The following is a 22895-nucleotide window of genomic DNA, read 5'->3' on the forward strand; positions in this document are numbered from 1 at the left end:
AGTACAAAATGGTAATGGTGCCAGGGCCCAGAATCCCTCACTAGAGGCAAAGGGAAATGTTTTGGTTGCCCGCCACAGCCCCAGGTCCTGCCACACTAATAGTGAGGCCTGTCTCACACCCTCAGAAGTGCATTCTATACCTGGGGAGTTGCACTATGATTAACTAGCATGCTTAGCATGCTCTGGCATGGAGAAGGCCCCCGCCCATTCTCCAAACTTCGCTCCCTGCAAAGTTGGTATCACTGCCCTGTCTTTTCAGCCAAGGAGGCGGGCTCAGAGTAGCAGAGCTGACAACAGGAAGGCCCTCCCAGGAATCTGCTTTTCAGTTGGACAGAGAAAGATGGATACTGTATGATTTCACTCATATGTGGAATCTAAACAAAAAAAAAGAAACAAAAATCCGAATCAGACCTGTAAACACGGAGAACAAACGGATGGTTGCCAGAGGGCCAGGTGGAGGGGTGGACCTTATAGGACCCAGAGCTTTTTCCCCTTTTCCCCTTTCCACGGAGCTTCAGCCCAAGGGCAGGTGCTGGGAGGTGGTGTGTAGCAGTGCCTGTCCACTTGGGGGTGGGAGAGAGTTCTCGAACTCACACTCTCCTTAGAGTCTTTGATAGGACTTACTCTAGGGCAGCGATTCCTGAGATGTTTGGACCAGCAGCTTTAGCAGCACCTGGGAACTTGTTAGAAAGGCACATTCTCAGGCCCTATGCAGACCTACTGGGTCAAAAACTCTGGGGTAGGGCCCAGGAATTTGTGGTCTAACAAGCCCTCTGGGGAAATCGGATGCACCCTGAAGTGTGAGAACCACTATAGTGGGGTATGTCTTGGGGTAAAATTGTGAATCAAGCCAAGGTCAACAGGATTATCTTTTTTTAAGATGATCCCTACTAGAAAAGCAGGTTTTATTTAAAAAAAAAAAAAAATTTCAAGGCGCCTGGGTGGCTCAGATGGTTAAGTGACTGCCTTCGGCTCAGGTCATAATCCTGGAGTTGCAGGATCGAGTCCCACATTGGGCTCCGGGTTCAGTGGGGAGTTGGCTTCTCCCTCTGATTCTCCCCCCTTGTGCTCTCGCGTACGCTCTCTCAAATAAATAAATAAAATCTTAAAAAAATTTATTTTTAACTGAAGTATAGTTGACCTACACTCATATTAATTTCAGGTGTACAGTATAGTGATTTGACATTTCTATACATTACACTGTCCTCACTGGGATACCTTTGGTCACCATCTGTTATCGTAGAACATTATTACAATATTACTGACCATATTCCTTATGCTGTACTTTTCATCCCCATGACCTATTTATTTTACAAGTGGAAGTTTGTGCCTCTTAATCCCCTTCACCTATTTTGCTCATCCCCCATCTGCCTCCCCTCTGGCAACCACCAGTTTGTTTTGGGTATTTATGAGTCTGGTTTTTTGCTTGTTTCTCTGTTTTGTTTCTTAGATTCCACATAGAAGTAAAATCATATGGCATTTGTCTTCCTCTGTCTGAGTGATTTCACTTTAGCTTAATGTCATCTCGGTTCATCCATGTTGTTGCAAATGGCAAGATTTCATGTTTTTTAATGGGTAAGTAACATTTCATTTTATATATATGCCCCATCCTTTTTATTCGTCTTCCCGTGGATACTCAGGTTGCTTCCGTATCTTGGCTCTTGTAAAATTATAACGAATGTGGGTGCATATATCTTTTTGAATTAGTGTTTTCATTTTCTTCAGGTAAATACCCAGAAGTGGGACTACGAGATCATATAGTACTTTTAATCTTTCTCTTTTTAAAAAGTGTATGTATTTATATTAGCGGGGAGGGGCAGAGGGAGAGAGGGAGGGAGAGAGAATCCCAAACAGACTCCCCATTGAGTGTGTAACCCAGTGAAGGGCTTGATCCCACAATCCTGAGATCATGACCTGAGCTAAAACCAAGAGTCTGACTCTCAACTAACTGAACCACCCGGTGCCCCATACTTACAATTTTTTGAGGAATCGCCATATTGTTTTTCACAGAAAATTTACCTTCCCACTCACAGTGCATGAGGCCTGCCTTTTCTCCACATCCTCGCCAACATTCGTTTTCTTGTCTTTTTGATATTAGCCATTCTGACTGGTATGAGGTATATCTTATGGTGGTTTTGCTTTGCATTTCCCTGACAGGATAACCTTTCTAAAGCTAAAAATCTAAATCTAAAATGTGAATGTAACCCATCAGTTCCTTTTTACCACCATCAAGATAAGTGCTCTTTCCACTGGACCCTACTCTCCAGCTAATCTGAGGGTACCAATTAGAATTAGGTTTTGCGGAGTAAAACAGAGAACAAGAAATTAACGTTTTAAAAATTGAGAAGTTTAGGGGCGCCTGGGTGGCTCAGTGGGTTAAAGCCTCTGCCTTCGCCTCAGGTTGTGGTCCTGGGGTCCTGGGATCAAGCCCCGTGTCGGGCTCTCTGCTCAGTGAGGAGACTGCTTCCCCCCCCACCCCACCCCCCACCTGCCTCTCTGCCTATTTGTGATCTCTGTCTGTCAAATAAATAAATAAAATCTTTAAAAAAAATTGAGAAGTTTATTTCTCTTTCACATCCAAAGAGGTCTAGAAATTGGCTGTCCAGGGTTCTTGGACTGTTCAGCAAAGTTATTTGGGAGTGTGATTTCTTTTTCCAAATCAGTGATTTAGTGTTTGGCAAAAATGAAGTATATTTTGTAAAAATTCGAGAAATTTTATTTATTTGTTTAGAGCATGCACAGGTTGGGGGGCTGTGGTGAGCACTGAGGGCCAGAAGGAGAGAATCCTAGACCAGCTCCACACCCAGGGCAGAGCCCCCGGCGGGGCTTGACCTTAGGACCTGGTATCATGACCTGAGCTGATACCAAGAGTTGGACACTTAGCCGACTGAGGCACCCAGGTTTTTAATAAAAAATGTATTCAAAAGAAAGCAAGAAAGTGCCCATCAGAATTAACTGTGGTAAGCATATGATGAATATCTTTTCAGGCAGTTCAGTAGGTGAATTTATTTTGTCTATGACTAAGCTGGTCTCAGAAGGATACAAGGCAAAATCAATCCTTTTTTTTTTTTTTAATTCCATTAGCCAACATGTAATACATCATTAGTTTTTTTTTTAATTTTTTTTTTTATTTATTTGACAGAGAGAGATCACAAGTAGATAGAGAGGCAAGCAGAGAGAGAGAGAGGGAAGCAGGCCCCTGCTGAGCAGAGAGCCCAATGCGGGACTCGATCCCAGGACCCCGAGATCATGACCTGAGCCGAAGGCAGCGGCTTAACCCACTGAGCCACCCAGGCGCCCCATCATTAGTTTTTGATGTAATGTTCAATGATTCATTAGTTGCTATAACACCCAGTGCTTATCACATCACATGCGCCCCTTAATGCCCATTACCCAGTTACCCCATCCCCCCACCCCCCTCCCAAATCAGTCCTTTTTAAAGATTTTTTAAAAGGATTTTACTTATTTGTCAGAAAGAGAGTGAGCACATCCAGGGGGAGTGGCAGGCAGAGGCAGAGGGAGAAACAGACTCCGCATGGAGCAGAGTCTGACATGGGGCTCCATCCCAGGACCTGAGATCATGACATGAGCCGAAGGCTTAACCCACTGAACTACCCAGGCACCCCTTAAAGATTTCTTTTTAAGTGATCTGTGCACCCAGTGTGGGGCTTGAACCCACAACCCCGAGATCAAGAGCGGCATGTTCCACCAACTGAACCAGCCAGGCATCCCTGATACCAATCTTTTTAATTTTTATTTTTACTTTTTAAAAATTTTTATTTTGTTTTTAAGATTTTGTTTGCAAATGAGAGAGTGAAAGAGAGGGGGCTGGGGCAGAGGGAGAGGAAGAAGCAGACTTCCCACTGAGCAAGGAACCCATGGGGCTCCATCCCAGGACCCTGAGATTATGACCTGAGGTCATATCCCCAAATCAATCTTTTTTTAAATACATGACCCTCATTTTCTAAAAGTATAACTTAGGGGTGCCTGGGTGGCTCAGTGGATTAAGCCTCTGCCTTTGCCTCAGGTCATGATCTCAGGGTCCTGGGATCAAGCCCCACATTGGGCCCTCTGCTCTGCAGGGTGCCTGCTTCCCCCTTTTTCTCTGCCTGCTTCTCTGCCTACCTGTGATTTCTCTCTGTGTCAAATAAATAAATAAAATCTTTAAAAAATTTTTTAAAGTATAATTTAATCATCTCATGTATATATATAACATATAATGATCCCTCTCCCCAAGAAAAAAGTTATATATTCATTAATTTAAAAATTTATCATATATATTTATTAAATTTTATTTATATTACATATGTCTAAATGTATAGCATATAGAATTTATATATAAATGTTATGTGTATATTCATATATTTTATATAAATTTTATAATTTGTATTATAAATATATATGCATTATGTAATATATTACATTATGCAGTAGAAATATAAATTATATATAATTGTATAATCACAATATGATTAATTACTATTATATAATTATATAAATAGTGTTGTAAAACTGGCATATAATTACTAATTAGCATTAACTACATAATCAATATGATATAATTATATATAGATATATATATTTCTCGGAGAAAGAGGTCTCACCTCTGCTTACCCCTTCACACTCATCCCGCACCCTCTCCACGTCCCCGTACTTTCTGTCACACTTCCTGGTCCTTCACCTTGCTGTGCCCTGCGGGGCATTAGGCCTTTGCTCTTGCTGTTTTCCCTGAAACACGCTTTGTCTAGCTGATCACAGGGGGCTCTTCTCATCCGCGGGCCTCCGTCTGCGTGTGCCCTCCCTAGAGAGAGCCCTCTTCTGACCAGTGTGCCTAAAGGAGACTCATTTCTCCCTCCATCCCGAGTCCCTCCCGCACTTCCGTCCACTGATTTCCTCCATAGTGATGAGGGGCCAGTGGAAGGCAAGCAGGCAGGGACAAGGCCCCCAGCCCTAAGAGGAAACCACCCTTCAAAGGATTTTACGCCACCCCGGAGGGAGCCCTCCACCCTTTCCCATGTGATAGATGGGAGACAAAAACCTAATGCGATGTCAGGCCCAGGGAGGGTTAACCAGATTAAAGCAGCCGGGTAACAAGCCCGTAAAGACCCCTAGACTTAGAAACTCTAGTGGCAGGACCCCTGGGTGGCTCAGTCAGTTAAATGGGTGACTTCGGCTCAGATCTCTAGGTCCGAGTCCTGCGTTGGGCTCCTTGCTTAGTGGGGAGCCTGCTTCTCCCTCTGCCAGTCCTGGTAGGAAAAAGGAAAGGGAAGAAATCCTGTAACTGAACGTCTGCCTCGCTCGCTAGACGATAGGCTCCGTGTGTTCCGCTGGCCACGGTGTCCCAGTGCTGGGCATGGTGCTGGGTAAGGGGCCCAGTAACTGGCCAGTTGAAGAATGGATGAATAACTTTCCCTGTGGCCTTCCGTGTAGAACGGGGATCGTGGGGCACTCACCATATAATGTGGCTTGAATGAAATGAAGTGGTGCACACACTTTTTGGTAACGGTACTTGGCTCATGGTAAGATCTCAACAGTTACTGTCCCCTTTCTCTGTGACTGAGCCCTAGGCTCCACTCTGACCTCCCAGAGGCAACCCTGAGCTAGTCGTTGAAACTCTTGGGCCGTCAGAGTTTCTGCCATCAAGTATCTGTTGAGTGAACACGGTTCTAATGCTGGAGATACGGTCATGAATAATTAAACAAAACTTGCTTTCTTAGAACTCATATTTTAAGATCTCCAATGGACTAGATATTTTTTCTTAGATTGTGTGTCATGCCGGAGCTGGAATGCTCTGGCTGAGTTTTTTGTTTGTTTGTTTGTTTTAAAGATTTTATTTCTTTGAGATAGAGTGAACAAGAGAGCACGAGCAGGGGGAGCGGCCGAGGAAGAGGGAGAAGCAGGCTCTCCACGGAGCAGGAAGCCCAACGTGGAGCTCGATCCCAGGACCCTGGGATCATGACCTGAGCCAAAGCCAGAAGCTTAATGACTGAGCCACCCAGGTACCTCCCCCACCCCCCTTTTTAAAAAGTGATCTGGAAAAATAAAATAAAAAGTGGTCTGACTGAGTTTTGAGCAGATGAGGAATGAGAGTGGCCTAGCCTGACTTGGGAGGGGAGGGGGCATTCCTCAGCTTAATTTCATCCAGTTCCAGCAGATCTCTAAAATCATTTTGCAGACCTCCTTGAACTGTGCACGTTTGGGAGTTTGCCTGTTATGGCACAACATCTGCAGCTCTGGAGTCTTGAGAGCACGTCAGAATTCGAGGAGGTGGAGGACTGACCCTGGCACCCAGGCCTCCTGCCTGCTGGAGCGGTTCTCTGGGCTGGAGAGCCTCAGAGACCCGCGGTTTCCCTTCTTTCGGGAACCTCCGTCCCAGGAACGGCTCTGATTGGCTCTGCTGGGCTCATAGGCCCGTCCCTTGGAGCAATCGCTGTTGCTAAGGGTTGGGGAAAGCTGATTGGTCAGGCCCTGGGCGAGGGCTTATTAGCGGACCAAGCGGGTGGGAAGGTTTGCCGGGGAGCTAGGACAGCAGTGTTACCCCCATTCCATAGTAGATGCTAAAAACTTACGTCTCCAACTTCTCACTCATCCTTGCCTGTCCTTGGGCTTCAGCTTCTAACACTTAACTTACCGCCCCCAGGTGACTTCAGCTCTGGGGAAAAGCAGGTCCGTTGCATTTGCTTCGATTGATGGATAAGAGAAATTACACAGGATGTTCCTCTCTGACAGTTGTCAAGGGCACATTTTTCTCTAATGAGGGACGAGAAAGAGCAGTATGTCCCGGGAGACTGGTTATGGGACCAGGATCTAAATCCAAGCTCTGGCATGCCATCCAATACAGGACTTTTGAGCTTAAAAGAGATTAAGTTCATGAGCTAGTCAACAATTGATCAATCATTCCAAATGTTTTTGACAATAAATAGGAAACTTGTAAATTATTTAAACAATGCGCTAATTATTGAGACTTTCATTAGCAAGAAAAAAAGGAGGTTTGGATTTATATGCTAAGAAAGGCTCCCTGAAGAGCCCCTTGTGTGATTGGGTTTGATCCCTGAGGGGGTGAAGAAAGCCTCTGGTGGAGACCTGTCGCTGTACAAAAAAACTGTAAATGGAGACTGGTTGAGAGGACAAGAGGAGGGAAGCGTGTCATATATCTGAAGTACCACTTTAGAGAGTCATTCTTGTTGAATTAGCGTTAATCCACCAATAGCTTTAAGGAAGCAGCCTGATGCGGTAAGAACATGTGGATTTTGTGGACTGAGATCTATTGCAAGGTAAAGTCATTAACGTAATTAAACATAATCCTCCTACAATATATATGCTGAGCACGTGTTAAAGATTAATTAATTGGAGAGGTGTTGTGGATGGAATTGTCCTCTCCCAAAATTCATATGACCCAAAATTCATATGATGTCGTTCTAACCTCTAGTACTTCAGAATGCGGCTCTATTTGGGGAAGAGCTTTTCACGGCGCCCCTGTGTGGCTATTTTTTAATGGTCACCCTAGAGGATTAGGGAACCAGCAGGAAGGCACCGCTGGCTTAAAGAGGGTGAAAGGCTGATCTGGAGTTAGACACACACCGAATGTCTTTTTGGTACGTACAACTCCAGCCTCTGGGTTCCCTTCCTAGACAAGAACCATTTGCATCTTACGAGTTTTCTACAAAGTTGCATTTTGGAGATCGAATTAATAGCAAATAAGGCAAATGTAGCTTCTGTCTTAGAGCAGGGTTTCTCGGCGGGGGCGCTGTTGACAGTTCTTTGTTGTGGAGGCTGCGCCGTGCGTTCCGGATTCCGCGGCATCCCTGGCCTCTGCCCACTAGATGGCAGTAATATCTGCTGCCCCGTCCAGTTGGGACGAAACTTTCCAGACATTGCCAGAGGGAGGAAAGAGTATCCCCCATTGAGAACCACTGTGCTAGGGTTCCTTCGAATTAAAGACCCACAGCCTTACTTTTGCCTTACTTGCATGTGTTAGATAAATGTCGTTAACAGTGTTCAGATCCCTGCTCTGCCCCTGGCTGGGAGTCCTTGGTCTAGTTTTTAACATTTCTGAGTTTGTTTCTTCTACAAAACCTAGTGAGCACACCTTTACCTCGGAGGTTTGTGCGAGGATTAAGTGAAAGGATATGTGCCAACCATGGACATTAGCAAACTCCAGCCACACACTCGGCCTCACGGTTGGCCATGCGGCTTTAAGTAGCATGTTCATGGGGCATGTGCGTGGCTCATTCGATTCAGTGTCTGCCTTTGGCTCAGGTTGTGATCTTGGGGTCCTGGGAGCGAGTCCTGGGTTGAGCTCACTTCTCAGCGGGGAATCTGCTTCCCCTTTTCCCCCTGACCCTCCCCAACCCTGTTCATGCTCTCTTTCTCTCAAATAAATAAATGAAATCTTTTTTTTTTTTTTTTTAAAGGCATGTTCCTATGCCTGTGGCCCCTGAGGGCAGAAAGCACCCCTGGGACACTTGGGCTGGCATTGGTCTGTGCCTGAGGGGCCTGCAGGATCACTGAGAAGTCGGGTCCCTGCAGCTGAACCGGGCGCCTCCCATCGGCACTGGGGCAGGACAGAGGAGTTGGGGGTCTTGGCAGGAGTTAGGGGAAAAGGAAGGGGTCACCCTTTCTTCATCCTTGGCCATCAGGGCGTGCCATCTCCTTTCCTCCAGCCTGATGGAGTTGTCACCCGCTCTGATGCTTTCTGCAGGACAGGGGGCCCTCCCTGCTCTCTCTCAGCCTTGGGCAACCAAGAGAGCCTGAGAACGTATATAGGGTCAGGACTTCAGGTGAGAGTAACTGGCATCTTTGTTGCTATCCTTCTACCTCTGTTCTTCAGAGGCAAGCTTGTTCATGAACTGAATTTAATTTATATATGTATTGTGAAGCTATTTTATGCTGAGGTAGAAATGGAGGGGAAGGGTGCTTTTATGGTCTCAACCCCTCTCCCTGAAGGCGCGATTAATTGGGAAACTAACCCAGATCCCTCCACGGAACACCATTGTCCAGCAGGCTGAGCCCTACCTTAGGTTCTGGGACTCCCAGAAGGGGTTATACTGGGGTTTCCTTTTTTTTTTTTTTTTTTTAAAAGCTGGTAAATTTGTGGTTATTTATTTATTTATGAGAGAGAGAGAGAAAGAGTGTGTGTGTGAGCGGGGAGGAGGGGCAGAGGGAGAGGGAGAGAATCTTAAGCAGTCTCCGTGCTCATTGCAGAGCTGGACCTGGGCTCGATCTCACAACCCTGACGTCATGACCTGAGCGGAAACCAAGAGTCGATCCCTCAACCAACCGGGCCACCCAGGCGCCCCCGTGGTCATTTATTTTTGACGGGGAGTTTGTGGTGGGGGGAGGCGGTTCAGCGCAGAGCTGGTTCAGCCTACGGTGGGGACGACTGCTCCTCATTCCCTGCTTGTTAAATTGCAACTGAGCCGCGGCCTGGCCTTGAAGCTCTGGCCTGGACTTGCTAGGGAAAGAGTGAAAGGAAACTGCCACCCCCCAGCCCCCACAAAGAATTGCATCAGAGATTTGCTGGTACTTTCCGCACAGCCTCCACACTCCCAGCAATGCCCGGCTTGCCTGCGTGAGAGCCATGAGAACTGCTGTGAGCTCTTACTTCCACGAAGCTCCATGAACGGTTAGTGAGCTCGTCTGTGTGGACTGTGACTTGTGGGTAGTGCTCAGGGCTGCACCGTGCAGCAGGGAGGCCCTGGGCAGGGGGAGCGGGGAGGGTTGGGGCAGGGGCAGGGCAACCTGCTCCAGCCGCACCCGCCACATCTGCGGACCTTGAGCAACAAGACCCTTCCTCTCCCTGGATTTCAGTTTCCTCATAAACAAAATGGCGGATAAACATGCTGCCCCGTGTCTTTGGAGACCAGGAGAGTGCAAGAACGTTTAAAGACTAACAGCGGTGCTTATGAGCGAGGCTCTCTGTGGGAGTGTTTCTTGTAGACATGGTGCAACTGAGTGGCTCATTTTTTCCCATTTAACAAATATTTCCTGAAGCCCTACTGGGTGCCAGGGACTGCTCTAGGTGCTAATGATACAACCGTGAACTCAACAGGCAGAAGTCCCCTTCTTCTTACACTCTGTGGTGGGGAGACTGAGGGGCAACCAAAAAAGTGAGTGAAACGATGTTAGTTGGTGATAGGTGGTATGGGAAAGACTAGAGTGAGGAAGAGGGAGGGGAAATGTAGTAGCCAGCCCCAAATGGCCCCTACCCTTGGTATCCGCACCCTTGCCTAGTCCCCTCCCACTCCATCCCAGGCTTGGCCTGCGTGACCAGTAGAAGGAGGCAGAAGTGAGGTGTGTCACATATGACGTTACGTCTTAGGAGACCAGCTTCCTTCTTGGGCTCTCAGAGCACTCACTCCGGGGGACAATGGTTACCATGCTGTGCGGACCCTTGAGCAGCCTGTGGAGAGGCCCACGTGGACAGGAACTGAGGTACCCATCAAAAGCCAGTGAGAGGGACGCCTGGCAGGGGGCTCAGTCAGTTAAACGTCTGCCTTCGGCTCAGGTCATGTTCTCAGGGTCCTGGAACTGAGTCCGGCATCGGGCTCTCTGCTCAGCGGGGAGTCTGCCTCTCCCTCTCTCTGCTCTGCCTGCTGCTCCCCCTGCTTGTGCTCTCTCTCTCTCTGACAAATAAATAAATACAATCTTAAAAAATAAAAAAAGCCAGTGAGGAAATGAAGCTTGCCAACAGACTATAACGTCGCAAGAGACTCTGAGCCAGAACCTTGGAGAAAACCTTCTCTTCAGTGCTTTAGAAAATGTGGGTGGAATGTGCCCTCTGCTGTGACTGACATCTCTAGGCAGTGGGCTACGTGCTTTGTGGACTCTATCTCATTTAATCCTCCTCTAACTGCCATGCTGGGGGGTACCAATGTGGCCTCCATTTTCCACAGCAAGGCTCAGAGGCTAACTCACTTGCCCAAATCCTCTAGCTAGTAAGGGCCTGAGCTGGGACTCCCACTTGAGTCTTCACACTGTCATGCTATTCTTCCTTTTCCTTGCTCTTTCCACACCAGGCTTTGGACCTCACAGTAACACCCTCTCCCTTCCTCTAGTTATCTCTTGTCCCCCAAGTCATTCCTAAGTGTTGATGTTCATTGAGCTCTTTGGCCCCAGGCCACGGTCCTCCCTCTCTTTCAGGGTCAGGTGGTGGTTCCAGGGTTCATGATGAGGGTCTGTCTGTCAACCACATGCCCCAGTTGCATAGTCCTGGAATCTTCTCTCTGCTGACCTTCTCACACAGCTTCAGCAAGCCGTTCCCACGCTGGGTTGTTTATTTGCTGATTTGCTGTCAGAACCATCCTACATTCCTGCCTCTTTTTCTCTGTATGATGGGAGAGCTGATGCCTGCAAAGCACATTGCCCAAACTCCCCGGTCACTTAGCTTTGTAGTAAGTTCAGCCAAGGAGAGGCACTTGGTAGGAGATTAGAAGGTGGGCAGAAGAGAGAAGGCAGGAGTCCCCATCCTCCTTCCCTGCCTCCTCCCCTCGTCCCAGCACGCAGCCCTTCTAGCAGTGACTGGGCTCCCTCTGCCGTTCCGCCTCCTGCTGTGCAGGCCACCCTGGCTTCAGCCTGGGCTCCTGGGCCCCGGCGGGACACTTTCTGCCTTGGTTCCTCTGGTTGTACTTGTGGCCACCCAGCTTCCTGCATTTCCCAATCTTGAGCTTGTCCCATTTCTCCCTAGCTCTTTTAGCTCACCTTTGATGAGAGCCCCCGGATTAAATTTTCTCTATGAATTGCTTGAGCTAGGTTTTCGCTTTCAGGTGGGATCGCAACTGATACCAGGTGGGAAACCCTGGACTTTACCATCGTCTTAAATGGGTCTTCCTCAGATCGCTTTAACTACAGGATGCCGCTTTCTGATGAGAATCTCCAGTTCTTCTATGGCACTCAGGTTCTCTCTTTCAGTTCAATGTTTGCCTCGTGTATCCCTGCAACCATCCGTCCATCCATCTGTTCATCCGTCCATCCGTCTGTCCATCCGTCCGTCTGTCCATCATTATTCATGGCACTGTGCTTGCTGATGATACAGTGATGACCAAGATTGATAACTAACACATTCTCATGCGGCTCATGCAGAAGAGAGAGTGTTTTTTGTGGTGAGAACATTTAACGTGGGATCTAGCCTCTTGACAAATGTTAAGTGCAGGGTAGTACGGTCTCGTTAACTACAGGCACCACGTCGTACAGCAGGTTGCTAGAACTTACTACTCCTGCATAATTGACACCATGTGCCTATGGAACAGCAACTCCCCTTTCCTCGCTTCCCCGGCTCCTGGCAGTCACCGTTCTGTTCTCTATGTCCACGAGTTTGAGTATTCTAGATACCTCACGTAAGTGGGACCTTGCACCGAGACTGGTTTGTTTCGCTTAGCATAATGCATCCATGTTGTCCCATACGGCAGGATTTCTTTCTAAAGCCTGAATAGTATCCCATTGTTTGTATGTACTACGTTATCTGTCCACTTATCCATAGATGGATGTTTAGGTTGTTTCCATATCTTGGCTATTGTGAGGTACAGATATCTCTTTGAGATCCAAATTTCAAGTTTTTAAAAAAAGATTTTATTTATTTAAAGTAATCTTTACACCCAATGTGGGGCTTGAATCCACAACCCCAAGAATAAGAGTAACATGCTCTACCAACGTTGTTTGTTTTTTTTTTTTTTTGGCTGGTTGTTTGTTTGTTTGTTTTTTATGTGTCCAGGAGTGGAATTACTGGGTCATGTAATTCCATAAAATTCCATTTTTAAATCTTTGAGGAATCTCTATGCTGTTTTTCATAGAGACCGCATCAGTTTATATTCTCACCAACAGTGAGAATATGAAGGGCTCCCTTTTCTCTGTATTTTGCTTAATGCGGTTTTGATTGGCATTTTTCTGATTAGTGATATCGAGCATCTTTTCATTTATCTGTTAGCCATCTGTATATCTTCTTTGGAGAAATTCCTATTCCCATCCTTTGTCTGTTTCTTAATTGGGTTACTTTTTTTTTCCCCCAAGATTTTATTTTATTTTATTTTATATTTTTATTTATTTATTTGACAGAGATCACAAGTAGGCAGAGAGGCAGGCAGAGAGAGAGGGGGAAGCAGGCTCCCTGTGAGCAGAGAGCCCGATGCGGGACTCGATTCCAGGACCCTGAGATCATGACCTGAGCCGAAGGCAGCGGCTTAACCCACTGAGCCACCCAGGCGCCCAAGATGTTATTTTTAAGTCATCTCTATACCCGGTGTGGGGCTCGAACTCACAACCCAGAGATCAAGAGTCACAGGCTCCTCCCGCTGAACCAGCCAGGCATTCTGTTGGTTTGGTTTTTCCTTTTTTTTTTTTTTTTGCTAGTGAGCTCTAGGAGTCTCTTATGTAGTTCAGGAATTAACCCCTTAGCAGACATATGGTTTGGCAGTATCTTCTCCCCTTTCTGTGGGTTGCCTTTTCACTCTGTTGATGGTTTCCCTTGCTATGTGGAAGCTTTTAGTTTGATGTACTCCCACTGAACTAATTCTGCTGTCGTTGCTAATGCTTTTTGGTGTCAGATTCAAGAGACCATTGTCGAGACAAATGTCATAAAGCTTTCCTCCTGTTTCTTGGAGTTTTAGTTTTAGGTCTTAACATTTAAGTCGTTAATCCATTTTGAGTTGATTTTTGGGAGGAGAGAGGTAAGATAAAAGTATCTACAAAAGCCACGTAAGTGCAGGGCGCCTGCGTGGCTCTGTGGTTAAGCGTCTGCCTTCGGCTCGGGTCATGATCCCAGGGTCCTGGGATCGAGCCCTGCATCGGGCTCCCTGCTCAGCGGGAAGCCTGCTTCTCCCTCTCCCACTCCCCCTGCTCGTATTCTCTCTCTCACTGCCTCTCTCTTTGTGTCAAATAAATAAATAAAATCTTTAAAAAAAAAGCCACATAAGTGCCCTAATAGGGTAATTATAGGGTGTTGTAGAGCACATGGCAGTGTCCCAGTCCTCCCAGAGGGTTTGGTGAGCGCATGAGTCCTTGAGGCCTGACCCACGAGGAGCTGGTCAGACAGAAGAGGGCAGGGAGGAAAGAGTAGAGCGGGCTGAGAGGAGAGTATGCACAGACCCAGAGGCCAGATGAGGAAAGTACCAGCGCTGGGCAGGCTTGAAAAGGGAGATTCTCAAAGAGGAACGTGGCTGTATTGGCCCCCACCTGCCCGTGGAGCAACACCGCCATGCACATCCACAGATCTAATTTCTCCGTTCCCGTTCTGCCGTCCCGGCTCCGTGGGCACTTCTGGACCCCACAGGACAGCTCCCTTATAATTTGTATCCCTCGTAATGGATTCACATGTCCCCAAACGTCCTGTACTTCCTTACTTCTGGAATTCCCTCTCTGGAGCCATGTGAACCCTATTTTTCTTGCCGTTTTTTTTTTTAATATTTTATTGATTTATTTAACGGAGAGAGACAGAGAGATCACAAGTAGGTGGGGGGGGGCGTGGGGAAGCAGGCTCCCCGATGACCAGAGAGCCAGATGTGGGGCTCGATCCCAGGACCCTGAGATCATGACCTGAGCTGAAGGCAGAGGCTTAACCCACTGAACCACCCAGGTGCCCCTTTTTCTCCCCTTTTTAATGTAGCTTTCTTTTGTTTTGAAGAGCTATCTAATGATTCAGATCGTTGGAGCTGGGGTCTCTCACTTAGCCCTTTGGTCCGCAGGCTGTGAAGCGTCTCGGTGCTCCTGTTGGGAAAACACAGAGGGGGACCGGCGCGTGCCAGAATGGGCGGCGGCCCTTGGGAAGGCCTCCTGGGCCTCCTGGACGGTCTTTCCCCTCGGTTTCTGCTGGAGTCCCGGGGACAAGCACCGTTTGGCCTCTGCTGACACTAATACAAGTAGACCCACAGCACGAGCTGGCGATGAGCAGCACCGGTTGTTGACGCTGGGCTGTGGTGACCGCGGGGAGGGCGGGAGGACTGGGGAGCGCTGAGAAAATGCTGGGAGTGAGGCGCGGCTGCAGCTCAGGGCCGCTGAACAGAGTCCTGTGGGAGTGCAGGCCAACTGTGGGCCGATATTCCCACAGAACACTAAATCGGGATGGTTTGTGGTATGTGCAATTGACTACTTTTTTATTTTAATTTAATTTAATTTTATTTTTTTTTAAGATTTTATTTATCCACTTGACAGAGAGAGAGATCACAAGTAGGCAGAGAGGCAAGCAGAGAGAGAGGAGGAAGCAGGCTCCCTGCAGAGCAGAGAGCCCGATGCGGGGCTCGATTCTAGGACCCTGGGATTCTAGGACCTGAGCCGAAGGCAGAGGCTTTAACCCACTGAGCCACCCAGGCGCCTCTAATTTTTAATTTTTAGAAAAACATTTTAAATTTAATTTTTTTCTTTTTAAAAAAATATTTTATTTATTTATGGGGGGGAGCACGAGCAGGGGCAGTGGCAGAGGGAGGAGCAGGCTTCCTCCTGAGCAAGGAGCCCAATGTAGGGCTCCATCCTAGGACCCTGAAATCATGACCCGAGCCAAAGGCAGACGCTTTACCAACTGAGCCACCCAGGCGTCCCCAAATTTTAAATTTAAATATACTGTACAGGCCATTGTAACACAGATCAAACTAGATGTTTATAGGCTTATTCAGGGGCTCTTAACCATGGCTGCACATTACAGTCACCTGAGCAGTTTTGTTTTCTTTTTAAAGGTTTTATTTGTTTGAGAGAGCAAGTGCATGAGAGAGCACCAGGGGTGGGGGAAGGGCAGAGGGCGAGGGAGAAGCAGGCTCCCTGCTGAGCAGGGGCTCCACTCCAGGGCCCCGGGATCGTGACCTGAGCTAAGCGCAGCCCCTTAACCTACTGAGCCACACTTCCCCCCTCTGCCTCAGGCCAATTCAATCAGAATGGGGAGGGGGGCACGATGAGTCATCAAGTTTTTCTAATGTCCCAGCTGATTCCCATGTACAGTTAAGGCGGAGGCTGAGAGCCACGGGGTTCGACGTGTTTGTGGGCTTCCTCGCTCCTGACCTCTGATGTTTACAGCATGGTCTGGCAGAGGATGGGGGAAGGCTCTGTACCACCTGGGGCCGTTTCTAGCGGTAACTGGCAGGGGCGCTACATCACCAGCGATCCAGCGCCGGGACGGGACCTCTGAAGACAAACAGGAGCGGCTCTTCTGTTCTCTTTCTCTTGAGGACCCCCACTCTTTGTCACGAAGTATGTACCCTTACGGATCCGGCAGAAGAGGCCCCTGAGAAACTCACAGGTTTTTTTCACCTTAAATGGTTGCAAAAGCATCCTTCGTCGCTCACACGTCTGGATCTAGCATCTCGTCCTGGGTACTGCTTCTCACTTGGTCTCTATGTTATAAGGACTAGGCGTCGTGTGCGTGCAGTCACTTTGAACCGTGCAAACAATGCCCGGTCGGTAGGTACGCATGAGGAATTCCCTTCAAGGTCTGGGAAGGACAGGATATGGCACGGCTCACCAGGTTCAACCACGGTGGGCCAACGACAGTGTGTCACACGCCTTCCCCTTCCTCAAACGGTGCTACTTCCCACAGTCCCATCCTTGACTCTTGTCTCTCTTGGATCCCATGCTCGGACTACACTCCCACCTGTCAAATCTGTGCCATCAATTCTTATGCTCTGCTGAGTTCCAAATACATCTTTCCAACAGTCTATTAGACATTCCCTTCTGAATGCCCTATAGGAAACATGGACTTACTGTGATCCATCCTGAATTCATTATTTCAATAAATTTGTACTCTCTACCTCTGTGCTTTTCTTTTCTCTCTCTCTCTCTCTTTTTAAAGGAATTTACTGGAAGGACACATAAAGGAAAACTTGAGAAAACAGTGCAAAGGACAGGTGCCGAAGAAACTTGATTACCAGCCCCCAGAGGCACGTGGGCAGCCTTTGAAGATGCCGTCTTGGCTGAGTCACTTGCAAATGCCTCCAGCCCCCATGTGTTTCTACTCCAAATTCAAAACTTCTGAGAGAGAGAAACTGATTGGCCTGTCTTGGGTCACGGGCCTACCCCTGACTTAACTTAGGGGGTTGGATCCCGTGATTGGAAAGCCCGTCAGAATCGGACGAGTTAGGATCAGTCCCGCAGAGTGCTGTTCGCAGGAGAAAGCAGAGAGCGTGTAAAACAGGGAGGAAAGGTTTTATAAAAATTCTCCCATTTTATTGTTTCAAACATTATACAAGTTACACATAAGTAAATGCACTTGTGAAAAGCCAAAGAAGGAAGAATATAGAAGAAATTCTCTCCATCCTGCTCTCGTCCTCACAGGTAAGTTCTACCAAGTTATGGTCGATTTTTATAGGTCTTTTTTCCTGCTTTTCAATATATATGTAAATATGTGTGTAAAATATGTATATATACATGAATGTAACTGTTCGTTTTCATGTTACTATGACCTACTGCCTTCATGGAATTGACAGTTTTTCCCATTTCCAAACTCATAGCCATACCTTGTTTTTATTTTAGTAAGTGAAGTAATTCATGGTCAACACTAATTTAAGCAGTGCAGAAGTTTGTAAAATGAAAAGCGAAGATTTCCCTTCCTCCAGTCCACATTTCCCTACAACTCTAGAGCTCTTCCCTGTTCCCTGTTAACATTTTCTTATTTATCAGAAGAAATACTTCCAGGTGACCAAATGGGGCTATTTCTAGGAGTATTTATTTGCTGTATCCTGACATTACCATGCTGACTGTCGTGTCAACCCATTTTTATAAATAACAAAATCATTGGTACCAATGGATGGTGACCCCTAAGATTTGTAAGAACGGTAGTACTTTATTATTATTATTATTTTTTAAGAGAGTGAGTGCATGGCTGCGGGGTTTAGGGGTGGTGGTTCAGGGAGGGCAGGGAGAGGGGAGAGGGAGAGAGAATCCCAAGCAGACTGCCCACTCAGCACGGAGCTTGACACAGGGCTTAGTCTCACGACCCTGAGATCACGACCTGAGCCGAAATCTAGTCAGATGCTTACCTGACTGAGTCACCCAAGTGCCCCGCAAAATGTAGTACTTTATAAGTGGCTGTCCATAAACTCTCTACCTTCTAAACTTCCTCTCATCATAGAATTTTTTTTCGTCTTTCATATAAGAGGCCATGCCAGTGTTTAAGTCAACATTTTGTAGATATCCTTGTTGCTTTTACATCTGACATGGAAACCCGGTGTTCAAAGCTGTTCTCACTGCCCTGCTACTAGGAGGAAAATGAACTGGAAAGGGGCTTATCAAAAATCCAGTTATGATAAGCATCTCTTTTGGGACCGCAGTGTGCAATGTTACATAAATATACTCCTATGGAGATAGACATTTGCAGTTCTTGTTTGACTTCTGGAGAAGTTCTTTCCATTGTTCTCATAAAGCATCTTGCAGATAGAGATGAAGTTAGAATCGAATGATACAAGCCTTCTTGTACTGTTAGCCGTTGGAAACAGCCATGTAAGTGGTCAAAACAGGAATGAGCTGCTGTGACTGCCAGTGAATTTTCAGGCAGAGGGATTCTCTTGGTGGCCTTCTCATGGGCACACAGGAAACAGGGCTGGCTCTCACCTGCTCGTTGGGCTCCGTAGCCAAGCTCCCAGCAGGACGTTGTGGACACACGGTGTCCTGCTGCTCTCATCGTTTCCAATCAGAAGAAAGGGCTTATGTGGATGCAAAGGGATCTCCATGCCATGTCATGCTAAGGACTCCCCTGATTCCCCAGAAGAAGAAAAGCAGAACAAAAAATAAAGGTAGAGTGTGATTATTCTGTGCTGGTTCTGGGACAGTGAAATACTGATGTTCTGACCTCTTCTGGAGATGTTTCTGGTGTGCCCCCTGTGCTCGGTCTAGACCCCGTGTTTTTCTAATTGAAGTTCAGTGACTAATGTCATATGAACTCATGGAATGACACACGACCGCTTCTCACTGTCCTACTCTGAAGGCACGGGGTGTACATTTTAAGGGTAATTGAGCATTGACTCCTCTTCGTGTATCTGTTCCATTGAATAATCTAGAGCTAAGTCAGAAGTGGGTAGAATTTCGCTGATTTCCTGTGACGAAAGTGAAAATAAGATCATTCTGTGGAGAAGCCTTAGAATTCCCATCTGCCAGGAAAGGGCCTTGAGCCAAAACACAGAGGGACAGTCGGCACCCCCTCCCCATGCCGTGTGCTTCTTGAGGGAATGTGGGTTTCCCTTTTCTAAATGTTGGGCTTGGGGTACCTGGGTGGCTCAGTGGGTTAAGGCCTCTGCTTTCAGCTCAGGTCATGATGCCAGGATCCTGGGATCGAGCCCCGCATCGGGCTCTTTGCTCGGCAGGGAGGCTGCTTCCTCCTCTCTCTCTGCCTGCCTCTCTGCCTACTTGTGATCTCTGTCTGTCAAATAAATAAATCTTAAAAAAAAATAAATGTTGGGCTTGTTATCTGTCACTAGGTCTCTCCTCCTTCCTCTATCTCCTCCAATAGGACCCTTTCGGAGTATAGCGACAATCCCCTCTCCATCACTTCACATTAAACCATAAACTCACAGCTAGGCCTTGCACACAGTACATAATTGCTTAATCAACTTTTGCTGAATGACAAATTTACATTTACAGGAGACACCTGCCTGGAGTCGGGCAATCCAGAATTCCTCGCTGTTCGGTTCGGCTTCAGCCCCTATGGCTGGGGGAACGGGTGTCGTGTTTGCTTGTGATAGCTAAAAGGGACAGAGCCAGGGCGGGTGAACAAAACTGTAGACTTGCGGAACTGTCAAACTCAAAGGACAAGATGAAGAGAAAGTGGGAGGCGAAATGTGTATGGCCGTGGCTAGGCGCTTGTGATACGGAACAGTTTGTTGTGGGGCATCCGCTGGTAAGGGCAGTTCTGAACTCTGTTTCGATGTGGTGGCCTGGGGGAGCGAGGAAGGGCCCATCATTTACATGCTCTGCCTTCCCACACAGCCCTATGGTATGTTTTTTAAATAGCTGATGGAACAAATAGAAAATCATTAAGAATATAGAAGGCCTGAACAAGACTTATAAACAACTACACTAGTTGACATTTATAGAACATTCTACCCAACAGAATACACATTCTTTTTGAGGGCGTGTGGAACGTCTACCGTGGTAGATTATATTCGGGGCCATGAAACAAATGCCAATAAATTTAAAGGGATTTAAGTCATAAAAGGTATATTCTCTGATCATAATGGAATTAAAAGAGAACTCAAGAACAGGAACATTCTTTATTTTTCTTTTAAGTGTTCCATTTGATGAAATTTGAAAAGTATATACAGTTGCATAATGAGCATCACAATCAAAGAGCATTTGCATCGCCGCAGGAAGTTCCCTCGTGCCCCTTTTGTAGTAAATCCCCTTGCTCCAGTCTCTGTCAGCTGCTGATCTAATTTTGTCCAAGAACAGGAAAATTCTTAGTTATCAAATATTTGCAAACTTCATACAACACTTTTAACTGGCCCATGGATCAAAGAAGAAATCCTAAGGGAACTCAGAAAATATTTAACAGAAAGAAAATGAAAGTCTAACCTACCAAAATTTGTGGTTGCCACAAAAATAATACTTCAGAGGACACTTACTGCCCTAAATGCCTGCATTTGAAGAGAAGGAAGATTTAGAATCCGTGGCCTTAGTTTCCACCTTGAGAAATGAAAAGGATAGCACATTAAACATCAAGTAAGCAGAAGAAGGAAAATACATATTTTTTATGTTCTTAAAAGTACCAGTATTTTTCTTCTTTTCAACGGAAAATTTGATATTTATTTGTTTTATTTTATTTTTTAAGATTTTATTTATTTATTTGACAGAGAGGAAGACAGCAAGAGCAGGAACACAGGCAGGGGGAGTGGGAGAGGGAAAGCGGGCTTCTCTCCAAGCAGGGAGCCTGATGCTGGGCTTGATCCCAGGACCCTGGGATCATGACCTGAGCCAAAGGCAGATGCTTAATGACTGAGCCACCCAGGTGCCCCAAAATTTGACACTGAATAAATTTAAGGTGTGCTTTTTGTCCTGTTATTTTGATACATCTATATGGTTATTGTTATAATGATATTTATCACATCACATATTTACAGTACAATATTGTTTAATAAGCATAGCTATTTTACTACTCATTATAAGTTTGTAACCGTAAACACCATTAGTCTTATCCCCCTATTCCCTGCAAATACCATTTTATTTATTTTTAAAAGATTTTATTTATTTGTCAGAGCGCAAACATGGGGAGTGGCAGGCAGAGGGGAAAGAAGGCTCCCTGCTAAGCAAGGAGGCTGATGCAGGACGTGACCCCAGGACGCTGGGATCATGACCTGAGCTGAAGGCAGACACTTAACCCACTAAGCCACCCAGGTGTCCTTTTTTTTAAAGTTTGATTTTTTTTAAGACTCCATATATAAGTAATAGAGTATTTGTCTTTGTCTGGTATGATGTGCTCAGTGGCCAGCCATGTTGTTGCCCATGTCAGGATTTTGTTCATTCTCATGGCTGTGTAATACTCCACTGCATATATACGGCACATCTAATTAATGGTCTATCAATAGATCAATGGGTTATGTTGTTCCCCTGTGTTGGCTATTGTGAACTCCAGTAAACGTGCTCCAGTAAACATGACAGTGCATATATCTTTTTGATACCCTGTTTTCATTTTGTTTGCCCATATATCTAGAAGTGGGATTGCTGGATGATATAGCAGTTTTATTTTTAATATTTTGGAGGAAACTTTGTACTATTTTCCCAAAGAAACTGAACCAATTTAGATTCCCACCAACAGTGTACAAGCTTTCCCTTTTCTCCCCATACTCGCCAGCACCTGTTTTTTTTTTTTTTTGTCTTTTTGATGATAACCATTTTAACATGTGTGAGCTTATAGTTCCTTGTGGTTTGGATTTGTGTCTCCCTTATAATGAGGGATGTTAAGCATCTTTTCATATATCCATTGGCCATTTAGATGGCTTCTTTGAAAAAAAAAACTCCATTTAATTTCTCTGCCCATTTTTAAGATGAATTATTTCTTTGTCCTTGAGTTGTGCGTTTTTTAAATCTTTTTTGGATGAATAACCCCATATCTGATACATGTTTTGCAAATACTTCTTCTCTTTCTGTAGGTTGTCTTTTCATTTTGCTAATTGTTTCTTTTGCTGTGCCGAATCCGTCAAGTTTGATGTAGCACTATATGTTGATTTTTTGGGTGTTTGTGCCGTTGATGTTCAGTCTAAGAAATCATTGCCAAGACCAATGTTGAGGACCTTTGTCCTTTTGTTTTATTTTGGGAGTTTTACAGTATTTGAGTTGGCTTTTCTTGATTAAGATAAAATTTGTTTGTTTTATATTTTATTTATTTATTTGACAGAGACACAGCCAGAGAGGGAGCACAAGCTGGGGGAGTGGGAGAGGGAGAAGCAGGCTTCCTGCTGAGCAAGGAGCCCGATACAGGACTTGCTCCCAGGACTCTGGCATCATGACCTGAACTGAAGGCAGACACTTAATGACTGAACCATCCAGGAGCCCCAAGATAAAAGTTAATTTTCTTCTTCTACATGCTAGTGTACAATTTCTCTATTTTAGGCTCCCTTGTCAAATATTAGTTGACCATATATGCATGAGTTTATTTCTGGACTCTTGATTCTATTCCATTGGTCCCATATCGTCTGAAATCAGGAAGTGTGATGTTTCCAACTTTGTTCTTCTTTCTCAGGATTGCTTTGGCTATTTGGGATCTTTTGTAATACCACCAAATTGTAGGACTGTGTTTTCTACTTTTAAAAAGTGTCATTGGAGTCTTGATAGGAGTGAATTATGGGTGACTTTGTGTAGGTTGGATATTTTAACCATTTTTTTTTCCATCCATGAGCAAGCTGTAATTTCCATATGCTTCTGTCCCCGATTTCTTTCCTTCCTTCTTTTCTTGAAAGTAGTTTTTTATTTTGTAATTTTTTTTGTTTTTGATT

Source organism: Meles meles, chromosome 11 (assembly GCF_922984935.1).
Source record: "Meles meles chromosome 11, mMelMel3.1 paternal haplotype, whole genome shotgun sequence".
In the NCBI taxonomy this organism is placed as follows: Eukaryota; Metazoa; Chordata; class Mammalia; order Carnivora; family Mustelidae; genus Meles; species Meles meles.